The sequence below is a fragment of the Cebus imitator genome, unplaced genomic scaffold (genome assembly GCF_001604975.1).
Source record: "Cebus imitator isolate Cc_AM_T3 unplaced genomic scaffold, Cebus_imitator-1.0 Scaffold23, whole genome shotgun sequence".
Classification (NCBI taxonomy): Eukaryota; Metazoa; Chordata; class Mammalia; order Primates; family Cebidae; genus Cebus; species Cebus imitator.
The window spans coordinates 4,527,846-4,540,863 of NW_016107338.1; the positions used below are offsets into that span (position 1 = coordinate 4,527,846).

At 43.4% G+C, this 13,018-nt stretch overlaps 1 protein-coding gene across 1 annotated transcript in view; it reads right to left on the bottom strand.

Moving 5' to 3' along the window:
• The window catches only part of ANTXR1 (ANTXR cell adhesion molecule 1), a 270,413-nt gene that overhangs the window by 39,238 nt on the left and 218,157 nt on the right, over window positions 1-13,018 (bottom strand). The gene's annotated exons all lie outside the window — the stretch shown is intronic.

Sequence of the window (13,018 nt, forward strand, 5' to 3'; positions counted from 1 at the left end):
CCGGGCTCAAGTAATTCTTGTGCCTCAGCCTCCCAAGTAGGTGGGACTAGAGGCCTGTGCCACCATGCCCAGCTAATTTTTGTATTTGTAGAAGAGATGGGGTTTTGCTATGCTGGCCAGGCTGGTCTTGAACTCCTGGCCTCAAGCGATCCATCCACCTCGGTCTCCCAAAGTGTTGGGATTACAGGCATAAGCCACCATGCCTGGCCAACATCTAGTTCTTAAATACAGTTTTCCTCCCTCATTCCCTACTCAGGAGTGTGCTGCAGGGTGCTTTGTACATTTGCCGATGACTGATGACTGCATATATGACATTGCATGCTTCTGCTTTTTTGGTTTTCATATGGTAGTAGGGCAAATGAATGCATGAACAGCTTATTTTCCTGCCAGTCAAAAGGAAAGTGAAAGAATAGAATCATTTTGCTTATTCTCACTGACATGATTTTGGAATATAGCAAGGCCTCCTTATTCATCTTGAATGTGTTTCTAAAGGTCAGCGTGAACAATTAAGAGGCTAACAGCTAGGCAGGACAACGAATTAACAAAGCAAAACAAAGGGGTGATAAATAATGACTGTCAGTGCTTCATTCTGCCTTCTGGGCGTTACTATGGGGTGAACAGGAATTAGATTTCCCTGGTTAGTGTTTTTGGATGGATACTGCAGAAGTGAAGGGAGCGGGAGGGACAGTCAGGTGTAAAGAGGGAGAAGCCATCCATCAGCCAGTCTCATTGGCTTTATCTCCAAAAACTCAGACTCCATCCACTTCTCACCATTCCCACTGGGTCCACACTGGGCTACCACCATTGCCTCTCACCCAGGACTGCTGCACCAACCTCGTCACTGACCTCTGAGTTTCACTCTGGCCTGATTCTTCACAACTGATTCTTCCCACTTCATCCTGGGTGGTCCTTGTAGAATGTTAGAGGCAGGCAGTGTCCAAGTGTGGAGGGCACGAAGGGCACTAGGGCACTTGTCTCTCCCCTGCTAAGCCCCCTACTCCAGGATGCCTTCATGTTACATACAGAGTAAAATCCAAATGCCTTTCCTCAGGTTACAAGCCTGCCTGCATGGCCCTCTTCCCTGCTGTCTCTGACCTTACTGCCAACCGATCACCATGGGCCTCTGAGTTCCTCCAAGTGCCAAGCTCTTTCCAGCCTTGCAGGCTTTGCACCTGCTGCTGTCCCTTGATCTTAATGTGGCAGCTTCCTCTTGTAATTCAGATCTCATTTTCAATGAGACAATGGAAGATATCCATTGCTTTTCCACTCAACACCCTATTTTGATTCTTAGTAGAGCACTTAACACTTGGGTGCTGTGAATACTAGGATACAAACTCCATCAAAGGACCATATCCGCGTTTACCATTGCTTAGAACAACAAATAAATATGTGTTGAAAGAATAAATGCTAGCTCCTCTGTTTATCAGCTGTGGGGCCAGGTGCTTGAGCCCTCTCTAAAGATAATTTTCTTGTTTGGAACATTTATATCATAGGGTTATCAGAAGAAATATATTAGAAATTAATTGCAAATTATATGGATCTCAGCAAACATGAGTCATCATTATTGCTGTAGTCAACTCAGGCTCCTTTTTAGTAAAGCGAGGATAATATTGGTGTCTCAAGAATTTTTCAAAAATAATGTAGAACAGATAATCCAATAAATGTACAGGTACTTAGAACAAGGTTTTAAAGGGTGCAAGTTTCTTTCTTCTCTGTGATGATGATGCAGGCAAGTAGTAGAGAGACCTTAAATGCTTGTTTGCTTTAATAAAACACTCAGCATGGTACCTGTAATCTCAGGTATTTGGGAGGCTGAGGCAAGAGGATCACTTGAGCCTGAGAGGTCGGGGCTGCAGTGAGCTGTGATTGCAACTGCACTCCAGCCTGGGTTAACAGAGTGAAATGCCATCTCTGAAGAAAACACCCCAAACCCATAACATGCTGGCTTAGAGCATGCAGGACTTCTGCCTGAGAATAAGAAGTTTGGGGTGGGAATTGGCCTAGAAAGGCAAAGTCATGGCTGACCTAATAGAAAACCAGAAAGGGCAGAGACCCATAATTTCTGAACTGTGACTAAAAATCAAAATAGTTGAACTCAGGGCCTGTATGGAAATCATGTCATTCCCCCTTCTCACAAGCATCTTCCAGACTAGTCCTCTGGACCAGCATGTCCAACAGAAACATAACATCAATGACATGAGCCTTTTAAATTTTCTAGTAACCACATTTATAACACATAAAAAGAGACAGGTGAAATTAATTTTACTAATATATCTTATTTAACCCAATATATGTAGAATGTTATTTCAACTTAATATAAAAATCACTAAAGAAATATTTCTTATTCTTTTTTTCATATTACTTCCCTGAAAATCCAGAGTGTATTTTGCATTTATAGCACATGTCATTTCTCACCAGCCACATTCAGGTGCTCAATAGCCATGTGTGACTAGTGGCTGCCTTTTTTGATAGTCAACTCTAGATTTTACTTTTGAGATGTTCAGGATCTAAAAACATCTTTTGCTACTTGGTGGCGGGGGTGGGGTGGCGGTAAAAAGGGAGGCCACAATTTTTAAAAATGTGAGTCTATTTGTAATCCCACTGATAGCAGCAGAAGGCAGACAAATGTCTAGGCAGATGGGGCGAATCCCAGGTGAAACCCCACCTCCAAGCTGTAAAAGTTTAAAGCCTGAAAGCCATGCTACAAATCAAATCCACAGACCGGATTGAGAACCCCTCTTCCTGTTTGGCACATTTTCCTCTGATTGATCCCACCCTTTACCTATTTTACGTATGCCTACCCTTTCCTAATTGGTTTTCTACACTGTTGTGCCCACCTTTGAGTGTCTTTGCTTTAACCGTTTTTGAAAACTCACAAACTGCATGCACTTGCCATGCTGAGTCCATAAAAAGTCCCAGAGTCAGCCACACTGGGAGAGATAGAAACCACCTGACTACATCTCCACTGAGAGCTGTTCTGTCACTCAATAAAATTCTTCTCCACCCTTCTCACCCTTCAAATTGTCAGTGTATCCTCATTCTTCTTGGATGTGGGGCAAAAGCTTGGGAAACACAGAATGTGGGTACAAGCTATAACACAGGGTGGGGTGTGGGAGGTGTTGCCAGTGGAGGTCCCAGTTGGCAAATTGGCCAAGAAAAATTCTGCATCAAAAGTGGCCAAGAAAAATCCTGCTTCACTACCAAGTTGCCTAGTGTTTTTCTATACATGAAGGAAAAAGCTGCGGTCAACTCTTCCACTGGCCAGTGAAGAGCTTAAAAGAAAATTCTCTTAAGATTTTAAGTTTCTGTCATGGAAATACTTTTATCCTCTGATCTCCACAGATGCTTTACAACATGTAAAACTGTATGTGAAATTGTATCTCTCTCTCTCTTTCTTTCTCTTTGGGAAGTGCTAGGAAGATTACTTACTAAAAATCAAATCACATCCCCTCCTCTAATGCTTGTGTTTCTGGGGAAGGCTTATGGAAAGCTGTGTTTCTTCATGGGGGAACAGTTTGTGCCATGGTTTACAAAGCTAAAGAATTTCAATAATCAAATTGTTGCCATAAAAAAAATCAAGCTTGGAAACAGAACTAAACATGTTATTAACAGAATGGGCTTGAGAGAGCAAGAGAATTCTTTTGGAGTAAAGTTATCCAAAGTCTATGTGTTCTCCTTTGACACATAAATCTGTTATCAACATAGTCTTGGACTTTTTTTGGACAGAGATTTGGTAAGTTTTGCAAAAGACAGGCACAGAGCCTGGCTGTGGATGACACCCTGAGGGTCAGAACATTCATTACAGCATTGGCATCTACAGAAATCTGAAAGCACGGCAATGTTGCTGGATAAAATTGGCATTTTCATATGGACAAGGTAATCAGTTTGGAAGCCTTCATGTTGCTTTACAGTGGGCTGCTGTGGGACATAGATGTATAAGTTGCTGGCTGGATGTAAATTACTTGTAAGGTCCAGTTTTTGCTAGGAGATTTTATTTTGATCCATTAGTAAATATATTTACAACTTGAGGCCCACTAGCAGCAGATCTGCAGAACATGCTAGTGCAGCTGATGAGGTGCTGTGGGACCGTGGGATATGGGCCATTCTCATGGGCTTATTCCTGACTTTATGGGGTGTGCTTATTGTTTACAAGCACAGAGAATGGCCTCAGCTCTGCATCTTCCTTGGCTATCTCTGGAGGACTGCACAGCATCCCCTAGGCCTTACAGATATGGTGGGACACTAAAGCAATGGCCTTAGGAACCCTGGTAAGCGTGCTCCCACTACTCACTCTCCTTTCCATTGCTCTCCAACACCAGGCCTAAGATAGCCAAACTTGTTGGTCAGAATTACCTCCGTTGGAGAAAGAAGGAGAGTAATTTTCTTGCATAGAAATACAGATAATCCCACAGTGGACTTTCCATTAGGCCCACTGTTACTGGTTATGCCACTAAGGAGAACACTGCCCATTATGTCCAATTTTCCAGAGTCTCTGACATTTAGGGTTTTCCATTATTATTCACTTTTAATAAGCAGGAGAGTAAATGGAAAAGCTTATATGAGATTTACTCCCATTTAAAGCTTGTGCTTAAGTCGGGGCCACAAAGTCCTTGAAACATAAGTATGCCAGTAATTGAGGCCAGTCAATGCCTGGGTGCCAGATGGTGGGGCTACCCCGTTCAGTGAGGCAACCCAATTCAGATGCTGGGGGCAAGCACAGAAATGGACAAAGGGACTGAATGCTAGAGGAATGGAATGAGCACCCCAACACTAGCTCTCTCTTCTCTGTGGATTCTCAATGTGACATCACTCTCAATGGTATTAGTCAAAAAGAAAAAAAATGGGAAAACACTAACATTAAATAAATGTTATAAGAACGAATTTGTAAAATGAGACTGGTAAAGCTTTGGAGAGTTTTTAAAAAATGAATTTTCTATTTTCAAACAAAAATAGAAAAAAACCTATTAATAAATGGCAATGACAAAAAGTATGAGTGGCAATTATAATAAAAGTTTAGAGTTTTAAAATTTTAATCAGCCTCATTTTATCTGGACATGTTCCTAGAAGACCTTGTGAATTCTTTCTCCTTATTAAAAGATGGAGGATTTATTCAGATATCTCTTTGCCTGTGACTCAAATGCAGTTTCCTATGAAGACACATCATAAAAGTTTGCAAACAGCTGTGACCTGGAGGTTGCAGAAAAAGCCATGCTCCCTGGGACAAGGAAACAAATTGAGCTAGGTCCTCAGTGCTGTGAGGGAAAATTTAAAAAAAGGAAAAAAAGCCATGGTCCTTCTCTCAAATTGCTTATAACGTATTCAGGGAATGAAAAGTCAGTATTGGTTAAAATTAACTTGGTGCTAAACTTTGTGGCTGTAAGCAGAGGAGGAAGGAAGGGCCAGACAATGAGCCTTGACTTGGAGAAGGTTTTGGGCTTTGGCTGAGGGCTGAGTGCCTAAAGGATTTGGGTGGACAAAGATTGGAGAAGGCAGAGCTTGCAGGTGGTGGCTGCTGTATTCCCTACCTTCCCTGGTTGTGTGTCTGTGCATCCTCTCTCAGTTCCTCTCCCTCCTGGCATTTTACACATGCTGTTCCTCCAAGTAGAAGACCCTTCTCACCCTTTACTGGGAGAGTTTGTCCTTTAAATCTTAGCCAAATAGTCTCTTCTCTTTGGAAGTCTGCCCTGATGCCCTAGCCTGGGTTAAATCTCCTGGCTCTATGCTCCCAGAAAATTCCAAATTCCCCCCATACCATCTACCACGTGGAGCTGTAATTTAGTGATCTTTTCTGACAACTTCAATGTAAACTCCACAAGGACAGAGATCTCGCCTTGTTCATGCTAAATCACTACTGCCTAGCCTGGTGCCTGCTGGAGAATGGGAGCTCTAGATGTATTAACTGGATAGATGGAGTCTCTCTCCTAGACACAGTGTTGGTGGTAAAGTGGGAGGCAGTGAGAGGTTGAATAAGGGAGAACAAAGGAGCATGAGGTGATCTGGGAGCACAGTATCCTGTGCAGGAGAGTAGGCCCATGTGGGAGGGCATCACTAGGTATGTCATCTTGGGCAGGGTATAAAAGTGGAAAGGTACCAGAAGGTGGGAAGAGGTAGGAGGACAAGAAGGAAAGGGGTTGGGTGGCAAGGACTAACTCTGCCTTCTGAAGTTATATCTGCTCCTGCCTTTTCCTCAAGAGATAAGGCCCAGTCTGGATGCTTATCCTCCTCTCCTGGTCTGGGCTGAGGACTCAAGGAGAGCCAGGCAGTGTCGAGCTGGTGGGTTTCCAGTCTTGTCACTTCCACCAACACTCTTTGTGACCTTGAAAAGAGCAGGGAACTTATCTGAGTCTCATCTTTCTTATATCAAAAGGAGGATAAAGTAAGGAGGTGATGGGGAACACTTGAGATAATGGACCTGGGAGGGCTTGGGAATCTCTCCAGACCACCTTTCCAGACCTCAGCTTTGGTGCCTCTAAAATGCAGGGTCTGTGATTATGAGGAACTGCCAGTCCATCTCCAAGACTGAGGGTCAGGTTGAGTTGGGGTGGTCATGGAGATGCCAAACGAAGATGGGCGTGGGTGGAAGTTTTATAGCAGGCTGGCTTTTTCCCACAATGTTCAAAAGCCCATCTCCTAGGTCAGATTTTGCCATCTGTAATCTAACCCAATAGTTTTCTGCCAGGACAGAACTTCCCACCAGCCTGGGTTCTAATGATTCTTAATTGAGGCCTATCACAGAGATGCCAAATGTCCCCCAAGATGATCTTTTCTGGTGCCATCAGCTGGAGGATCAGGCTCACAGAAGCCAAGTGGCTAGACATGAACATCATGCTTGGACAAAGTAGCAAACCTCAAATATTATACACTTGGGTAAAATTCTGACCCTAGTGCTAAGCCCTACCTCTCGATTTTGTTTGGAAGGGAAAAAATGAGGTCAGAGAATTTGAACAGGGTTGTTTTATTCTCATCCCTGTCTTGTTCAGCTTAGCATTTATTTCTCCTCTATTTGCTATTTGCAACCTGATTTCAGGACTTAACCTTCTGTTGTTGCAGCTGTTTGGGCGATGAGACAATCTGAAGTTGAAAGTCCTACATGTTGAAAGAAGCTACAAAATGATGATGATGATGATGATGATGATGGTGATGGTGATAAGGAGGAGGAGGAATGTGTGTGAATGTGAGCATGAAATGCTTGTGGAAAAAGGGATCAGATTGTGGGGACTGGAAGGCGGGGGGAAGAGAGGGAGAGGAAGATAACCACAGCAATTGCTTTCATATGTACTTCCTCAGAGACGCTTCCTACCATGGGAGAAGAAAGTTGGTGCCAAAAAAAAAAAAAAAAAAAAAAATCCCAAGACAGTATATTTTGTAACATCAACTTTGGGTTTAACATCTCTGAAAAAAGTTAACTTTTCAGGTTTTGGGCACAGTTTAGTTTTTGCTATGGACAGAGAGTGTTTTGAACCTTTTCCTCCTTAAATTCAGTGAACTGAGCCAAGAATTCTAAGTACTTATGTCCCCCTCCAATGAGACAGCAAAGGAGAGGCTTCCAAGGGTGACAGCTGAATGAATACTACAGAGAATTCAAACATCCAGGGAAGATGCTGTGCCAGAATAAATCACACCCTCTAGGAACATTTCCTATAATTTGCTTCTTTTTTTCTTCCTTTTTCTTAAAATGATCCATTTCTTACAAAAATCTATAAAAGGTCAGGAGACTTTCCCTCTAGATCTGTTGGGACCTTATACCTGGTGTCAGATAGGAATTCTGAAGATGTCTATTTACTCAATGTAAAAAAACTAATGTAAACTTAATGGTTTATTGTGCAAGAAAAATGACTTTCATGTAAGACTTCAATATGTAGAGAACTTGATTCTTTTGGTCATTGCTGGTTTGAACATAAAATAATTCTGAAGAAAAGTTTTTTCTATAGGTTAAGAGTTAACTAAAATTCTCTGATCTGAAATCAATGGCACTTTTCAGGGGGAAGGAAGGGAGGAAAATAAAGTCCCATCTTTTGAAATTACTTATATCTATCATTTTATTTAATCCTGAGACATTTACTCTGGAACGTGAAGAAGTGCTGTCAGCACAGGAGCAATGGGATTCCCAAGGTGTGGCTGTTTCCAGGAACTCCAGTTCCAGCTGCCCCACTCCTGCAGCAGCATCGCAGGGAGAATAGAGCCCATCACATCCCACAGGGATGCCCTCACTTCCTGCTCTCTCACTCATACCTGGGCTCTGCAACCCATGTCACTAATGGACTGGCACTTCCTCCTAAGCCCTTCAATCCCTTCTCCTAAGGGTTCCTGCAGTCTAACAGTGAGTTCTTGTCTTCAACCCCTTCCTCTACTGGGTCTCTGCCATACGCACTTAATCACGCTCAAGTCTTACTAAGACAAAGAACCCTTTCCAACTCTAGGATCTCCTCCAGCTACTGCCTTGGCTCTCCCACCCATTGTCTGTTAAGCTTCGCTTCCATCGTCATCATCCCACAGAGCTCAGGTCACTAAGGGCATCATTAACCTCCTTACTGCTAATCTTATTAGAGGATTGCTCTCAGTTTGCATCTTAATTTTCCATCATTTGACACCCCACCCTCCTCCATAATGTATTATCTTCCCTTGGCTTCCATGACCCCAGACTTTCCTGTTGTGACTTCTCTTTCTCTTGGCTGGTCCTTCTTAGTCTCCGTCTTGCTCTATTTCTTTTCTCTACCCTGACTTAAAGGATGTGACTCTCAGGGTTCAGTGCTTATTACTCTTCTCTCTACCTCTCTCCCTGGTATCCCCTCTATTCACATTGGTCTCAATTGCCATGGCCAATGACTCTCAAATCTTTGCCCCCATCCAGAACTCTCGCTGGAGCAAAACTGCCCCCTGAACAGGTTAAGACTAGGGTGAGGCATGCGAGGTGTCTAGGGCACAAAATTTAAGGAGGCATGTACTCTCAGGTCCCTGCTCTCACACAACCCTGACAGTGAACAACCCATAGAGTACCTGCCCTGGATGCCTTCATGCTTCACCCTGGTCCTGACCTGCTGCAGGATGCTTGGAGGTCTCACAGGCACCACCAACTCCACAAGTTAAAAAGTGAGGTCCTCATCTTCCCTCCCAAAGCTCTCCTCATCCTGGTGAATGGCAGCACAGTCAGCTCTGTCACTTGGGCCAAATCCTGGAGGTCCTCCCCCGCACCTTCTACCCTCCCATCCTCACACCCAGGCAGTTACCAAATCTGTGATTAATTGCTTAGCATCTCATGAATTTAGGCTCTTCCTTGCTCACCACTCTGCGCTTCAGGCGGCCAGCCTCTCTCACTGCCACTGCACCCACACTGCAGCCAGTGTGACCTTTCTAAAACCCACATCTGATTGCACCTCTGCTTAAAACTCTTGCAGTAAGATCCACTGTCCTAAGGGTAAAGTCCAGCCTCCTCAGGCTGGTAGACCAGACACCCATGGCCGGCACCTCAGGTGCCTCTTCAACACAGTCCCTCTTCCCACTGCCTCCCACTCTGTCCTCCTCTGTACCCTGTTCCTTGTGTCTTCCTGAAGGAGCCATAGTCTCACTGCAAATCTGTACCCAAGCTTCCCTGCCACTAGAATATTCTCTCCCCAAACTCCATTTCCTCCTTTTTGTCTCAGTTTAAATGTCCATTCAAGAAGCCATATGGACTCCAAGGCTGGTGAGATGCCCTTCCTGGGTGAAGCCCCTCACAGAGCCTTTCACACCAGGCAGTGCTTGGGGGCTTCCTGTTTGTCCCTGTTCCTCAAGGGAAGGGACAGGGCTCATTCATTCCTCTTGTATACCAAGCACTAATACAGTGCCCATTGGCTCCTAGAAGATGTCTAACAAGTATCTGTTGAATGCATGAAGGAGTTCAGGAATCCCTTGTATTGACTTTCAAGTCTGAATGTCCTGAATTCAAGCCCAGACCTCCTTACCAGCTGTGTGTCCTTGGAAAAGTTAATAATTTTCCCTGAGCCTCAATTTCTGTTCTTTAAAATGGAGATTATCATTACCCTAAGTTATCTTGAGTGGGTTTGTGCTTCTGTAAGCATTTGCAGTTCATACAATGGGTGACACTATCTTCTCTTGCACACCATACATACATACATGAACTCCTGGGAGCTGGAATTTAGTCCTCTTCCAGTGGATATCCCTAGTGCCCAGCCCAGAAATGGATTCTTAGTGGGAGTACAATTGGTCTTTGTTGAGGGAAAGCAACCATGACAGGCCTTAGAAATTGGCAGTGAACAGGGAAAAGAAAAACAGGAAAGGGGTGAGAAGAAAGGGAATGAAGGAAATGTGAAGGAGAAAGAAGAGAGGAGAGAGAAAGCAAGAGTGCAGACACTTTCTCTGAGGCCTCCTTATGCTACAGGAGGCTTATCTGCTTTAGAAGGAGCAGGCAGAGGACGATCCCTCTCCTGGGGGATAACCTGCACAGGCTGTTCTTGCCTCTGTGACAGGAGGGAGACTTGGTGCCCATGTGACTGGCCTCACGCCCTTATTGGAAACAGCTGGGAAGGATTTCACAACCTCTCAGGCTTTGCTTCGGATGAGTTTCAAACATTGTTTATGTACATTTACGTGTGTGTTTCCTTGGGTCTCTTCTGGTTGCAAAGAGACCCAGGCTTGCAAAACAAGTTCTGAGTGAGCTTTAGTATTTTGTTCTTGCAGATAGTAATGGAATGTACCAGCCTCCTGATGCCAGATCTGAAAACAGATGACATACAAACCCAGTGGGTTCTCTGGGAGCACGTGAAATGGGGTGGAGTCTAAATTGGGGTAAAAGTGACTGGGGAGGGTTCAGGCTGGTGGGTAGATTGATTAAATTCCATCCAGAAAAGACATATGAGGCCGAGTTCTATTTTTCTCTTTTCCATCTTCTTAAGCAGTAACAATGACATGTCAGCCTCAGTCTAGGTTCACCATCTTCCTGATAGGAAAGGGACTGTTAAAAGCACGTGAAGACTGTGATCAGCCTATCTTACTCTTAGGGTTTCTGAAGGAATGTGGAGAGTTTCCCTTAAACTGTTTCAAGAAGGAAAGAGAATATGCTGCCCTGAGTGAAAAAGAGGAAATTGGATCAGCTTACTGCTTCTCAATCTTGGATGTCTATTACAATCACCTGGGAGGCCTTTATGATTCCAGTGCCCAGACTTTATTTCAGAGCAATTAAACAGAACCTTTGGGGTGGGACCTTGAAAGCTCCCCAGGTGATAACAATGTGCAAGCAGATGGAAAACCAGTGGGGTTCAAGCTGTGATCTCTGAATTCCCTTACCTTTCTGTGTTTGGAATTCATAATCTAGGAACAGAAGGTCTGAAGATGGGAAGGATTTCTTTACAACTCAATGAGGCTTAATATTTAGATTTAAGGTAGACTAGTTATTCCCCAGTTGTGTCAATAGGTGTTTTATGGAGAAATATAGAAAAGGGGTGGCTTAGTGGTCAAATCAGTATAGAAATATTGCTTAGAACCCTAAACTCTCAGGGTGAGAGGTACTCTGAAGTTTGTCTGGTTCCTTATCTTACTGGTTCTCAAAGTATAATCCCCAGACCAGCAGCAACAGCAGCGTCACCTGGGAGTTTGTCAGACATGTGAATTCCCAGGCTCCACTCCAGAACTTCTGAATCAGAAACTGCAAGCATGGGTTCAGCAAGCTGTGCTTTAACAAACCTTCTAGGTGATTCTGAGGCTTAAGTTTGAGAACCATTGATCTGCTACAGGAACCCCCTACTATGTCCTGGCCGAGTGGTTAACCCGTTTGATCTGTATTTGGTAACATTTGTCACCTGGAGCATTAGTCTCTGGGGCAGCCCGCTGCGTTGTTGAAACTTGCATTCTCCAATTCTTCCTGATGAAATTTGTTTCACTGTTGTTTCTACCTGTGGGGCTACCTCTCTTCATTGGGATGGCCCAGAGTAAATCCAAGTCACTTTCTATTAATACATCCACTTCAAGGCATTTAAGATAATTTCCTAGTACTTCTAGTTTAATACAACATCTGGCCCATAGCTTCCGAAAGAGCCTTTCCCAAACCTGCACTAAAATACTCAGGAGGATACAGAAAAGGTGACAAATTCACATTACCATCAAAAGCAGACAGAGGGGCTAGAAGAAAATTTTTGTGAAAATTTATGTCTTTGAAGTAGGGGAGACCACTCTAAATTTGAAACCAAAGGCAGAAATCATAAATACTTATAGATTTGACTATAAAATCATAGATAACTTTAATGCATTTTTAAAAAAGTTAAAAGGTAAATGGCAAACTAGAAAAAACTTTGGATATATGATACGTGGTTAGACTTTAAATGTCATAAGCATTAATAAGTACCACGTCATAAGTACCGTGCAAGCACAGGATCGGACACATAGTAGACTTTCAAAACATTTCATTAATGTATGAATGAAGACGGGTTAATTAAATGATCATATGAAACCAACACTAAAATATCCAGTGGAAAAATGAGACAAGTCAAACCAATTGACAAATGAGAAAATAAACTTAAAAAAATTGTTCTACCTCAGTAATAATAAAAAAATATATTCACTAGGTAGAGAGGATGGGAAAGGCATTCCAAGCAGAGAAATCTAGCAAAGGCACAGAATGTCCTGGCATGTTCAGGGCATGACCAGCAATTAATTCCAAGTGCTCAGAGCCTATTTGGAGGTGATGAGGGAATCTGGGGTAAGCAGCGGATGATATGGAAAGGCATGCCTTTCTAAATCAAGCTAAGGATTCTGGGTTTTCCAACAGTTTTTGCAAGTCTGAAGTGGAGGCATGGTGTGTTGAGGTTTGGTTTTATAAGGAGCACTGTGGTGGCTATATACTGGGAGCAGGGGACACCACATGCTTAGCAAACATTAAAAGTCTTAGAATCAGATGTGCTACTGCTTTGCTATTTAGGTGGTTTCCTTTGGCACTTTCTCTTTTATGATGGCCCAAGCATTTCTTGGTGGGCTCCAAGGAGCAATGGGACCATGAACCCACCGCAGGCAGAAAGAAGGAGATGGG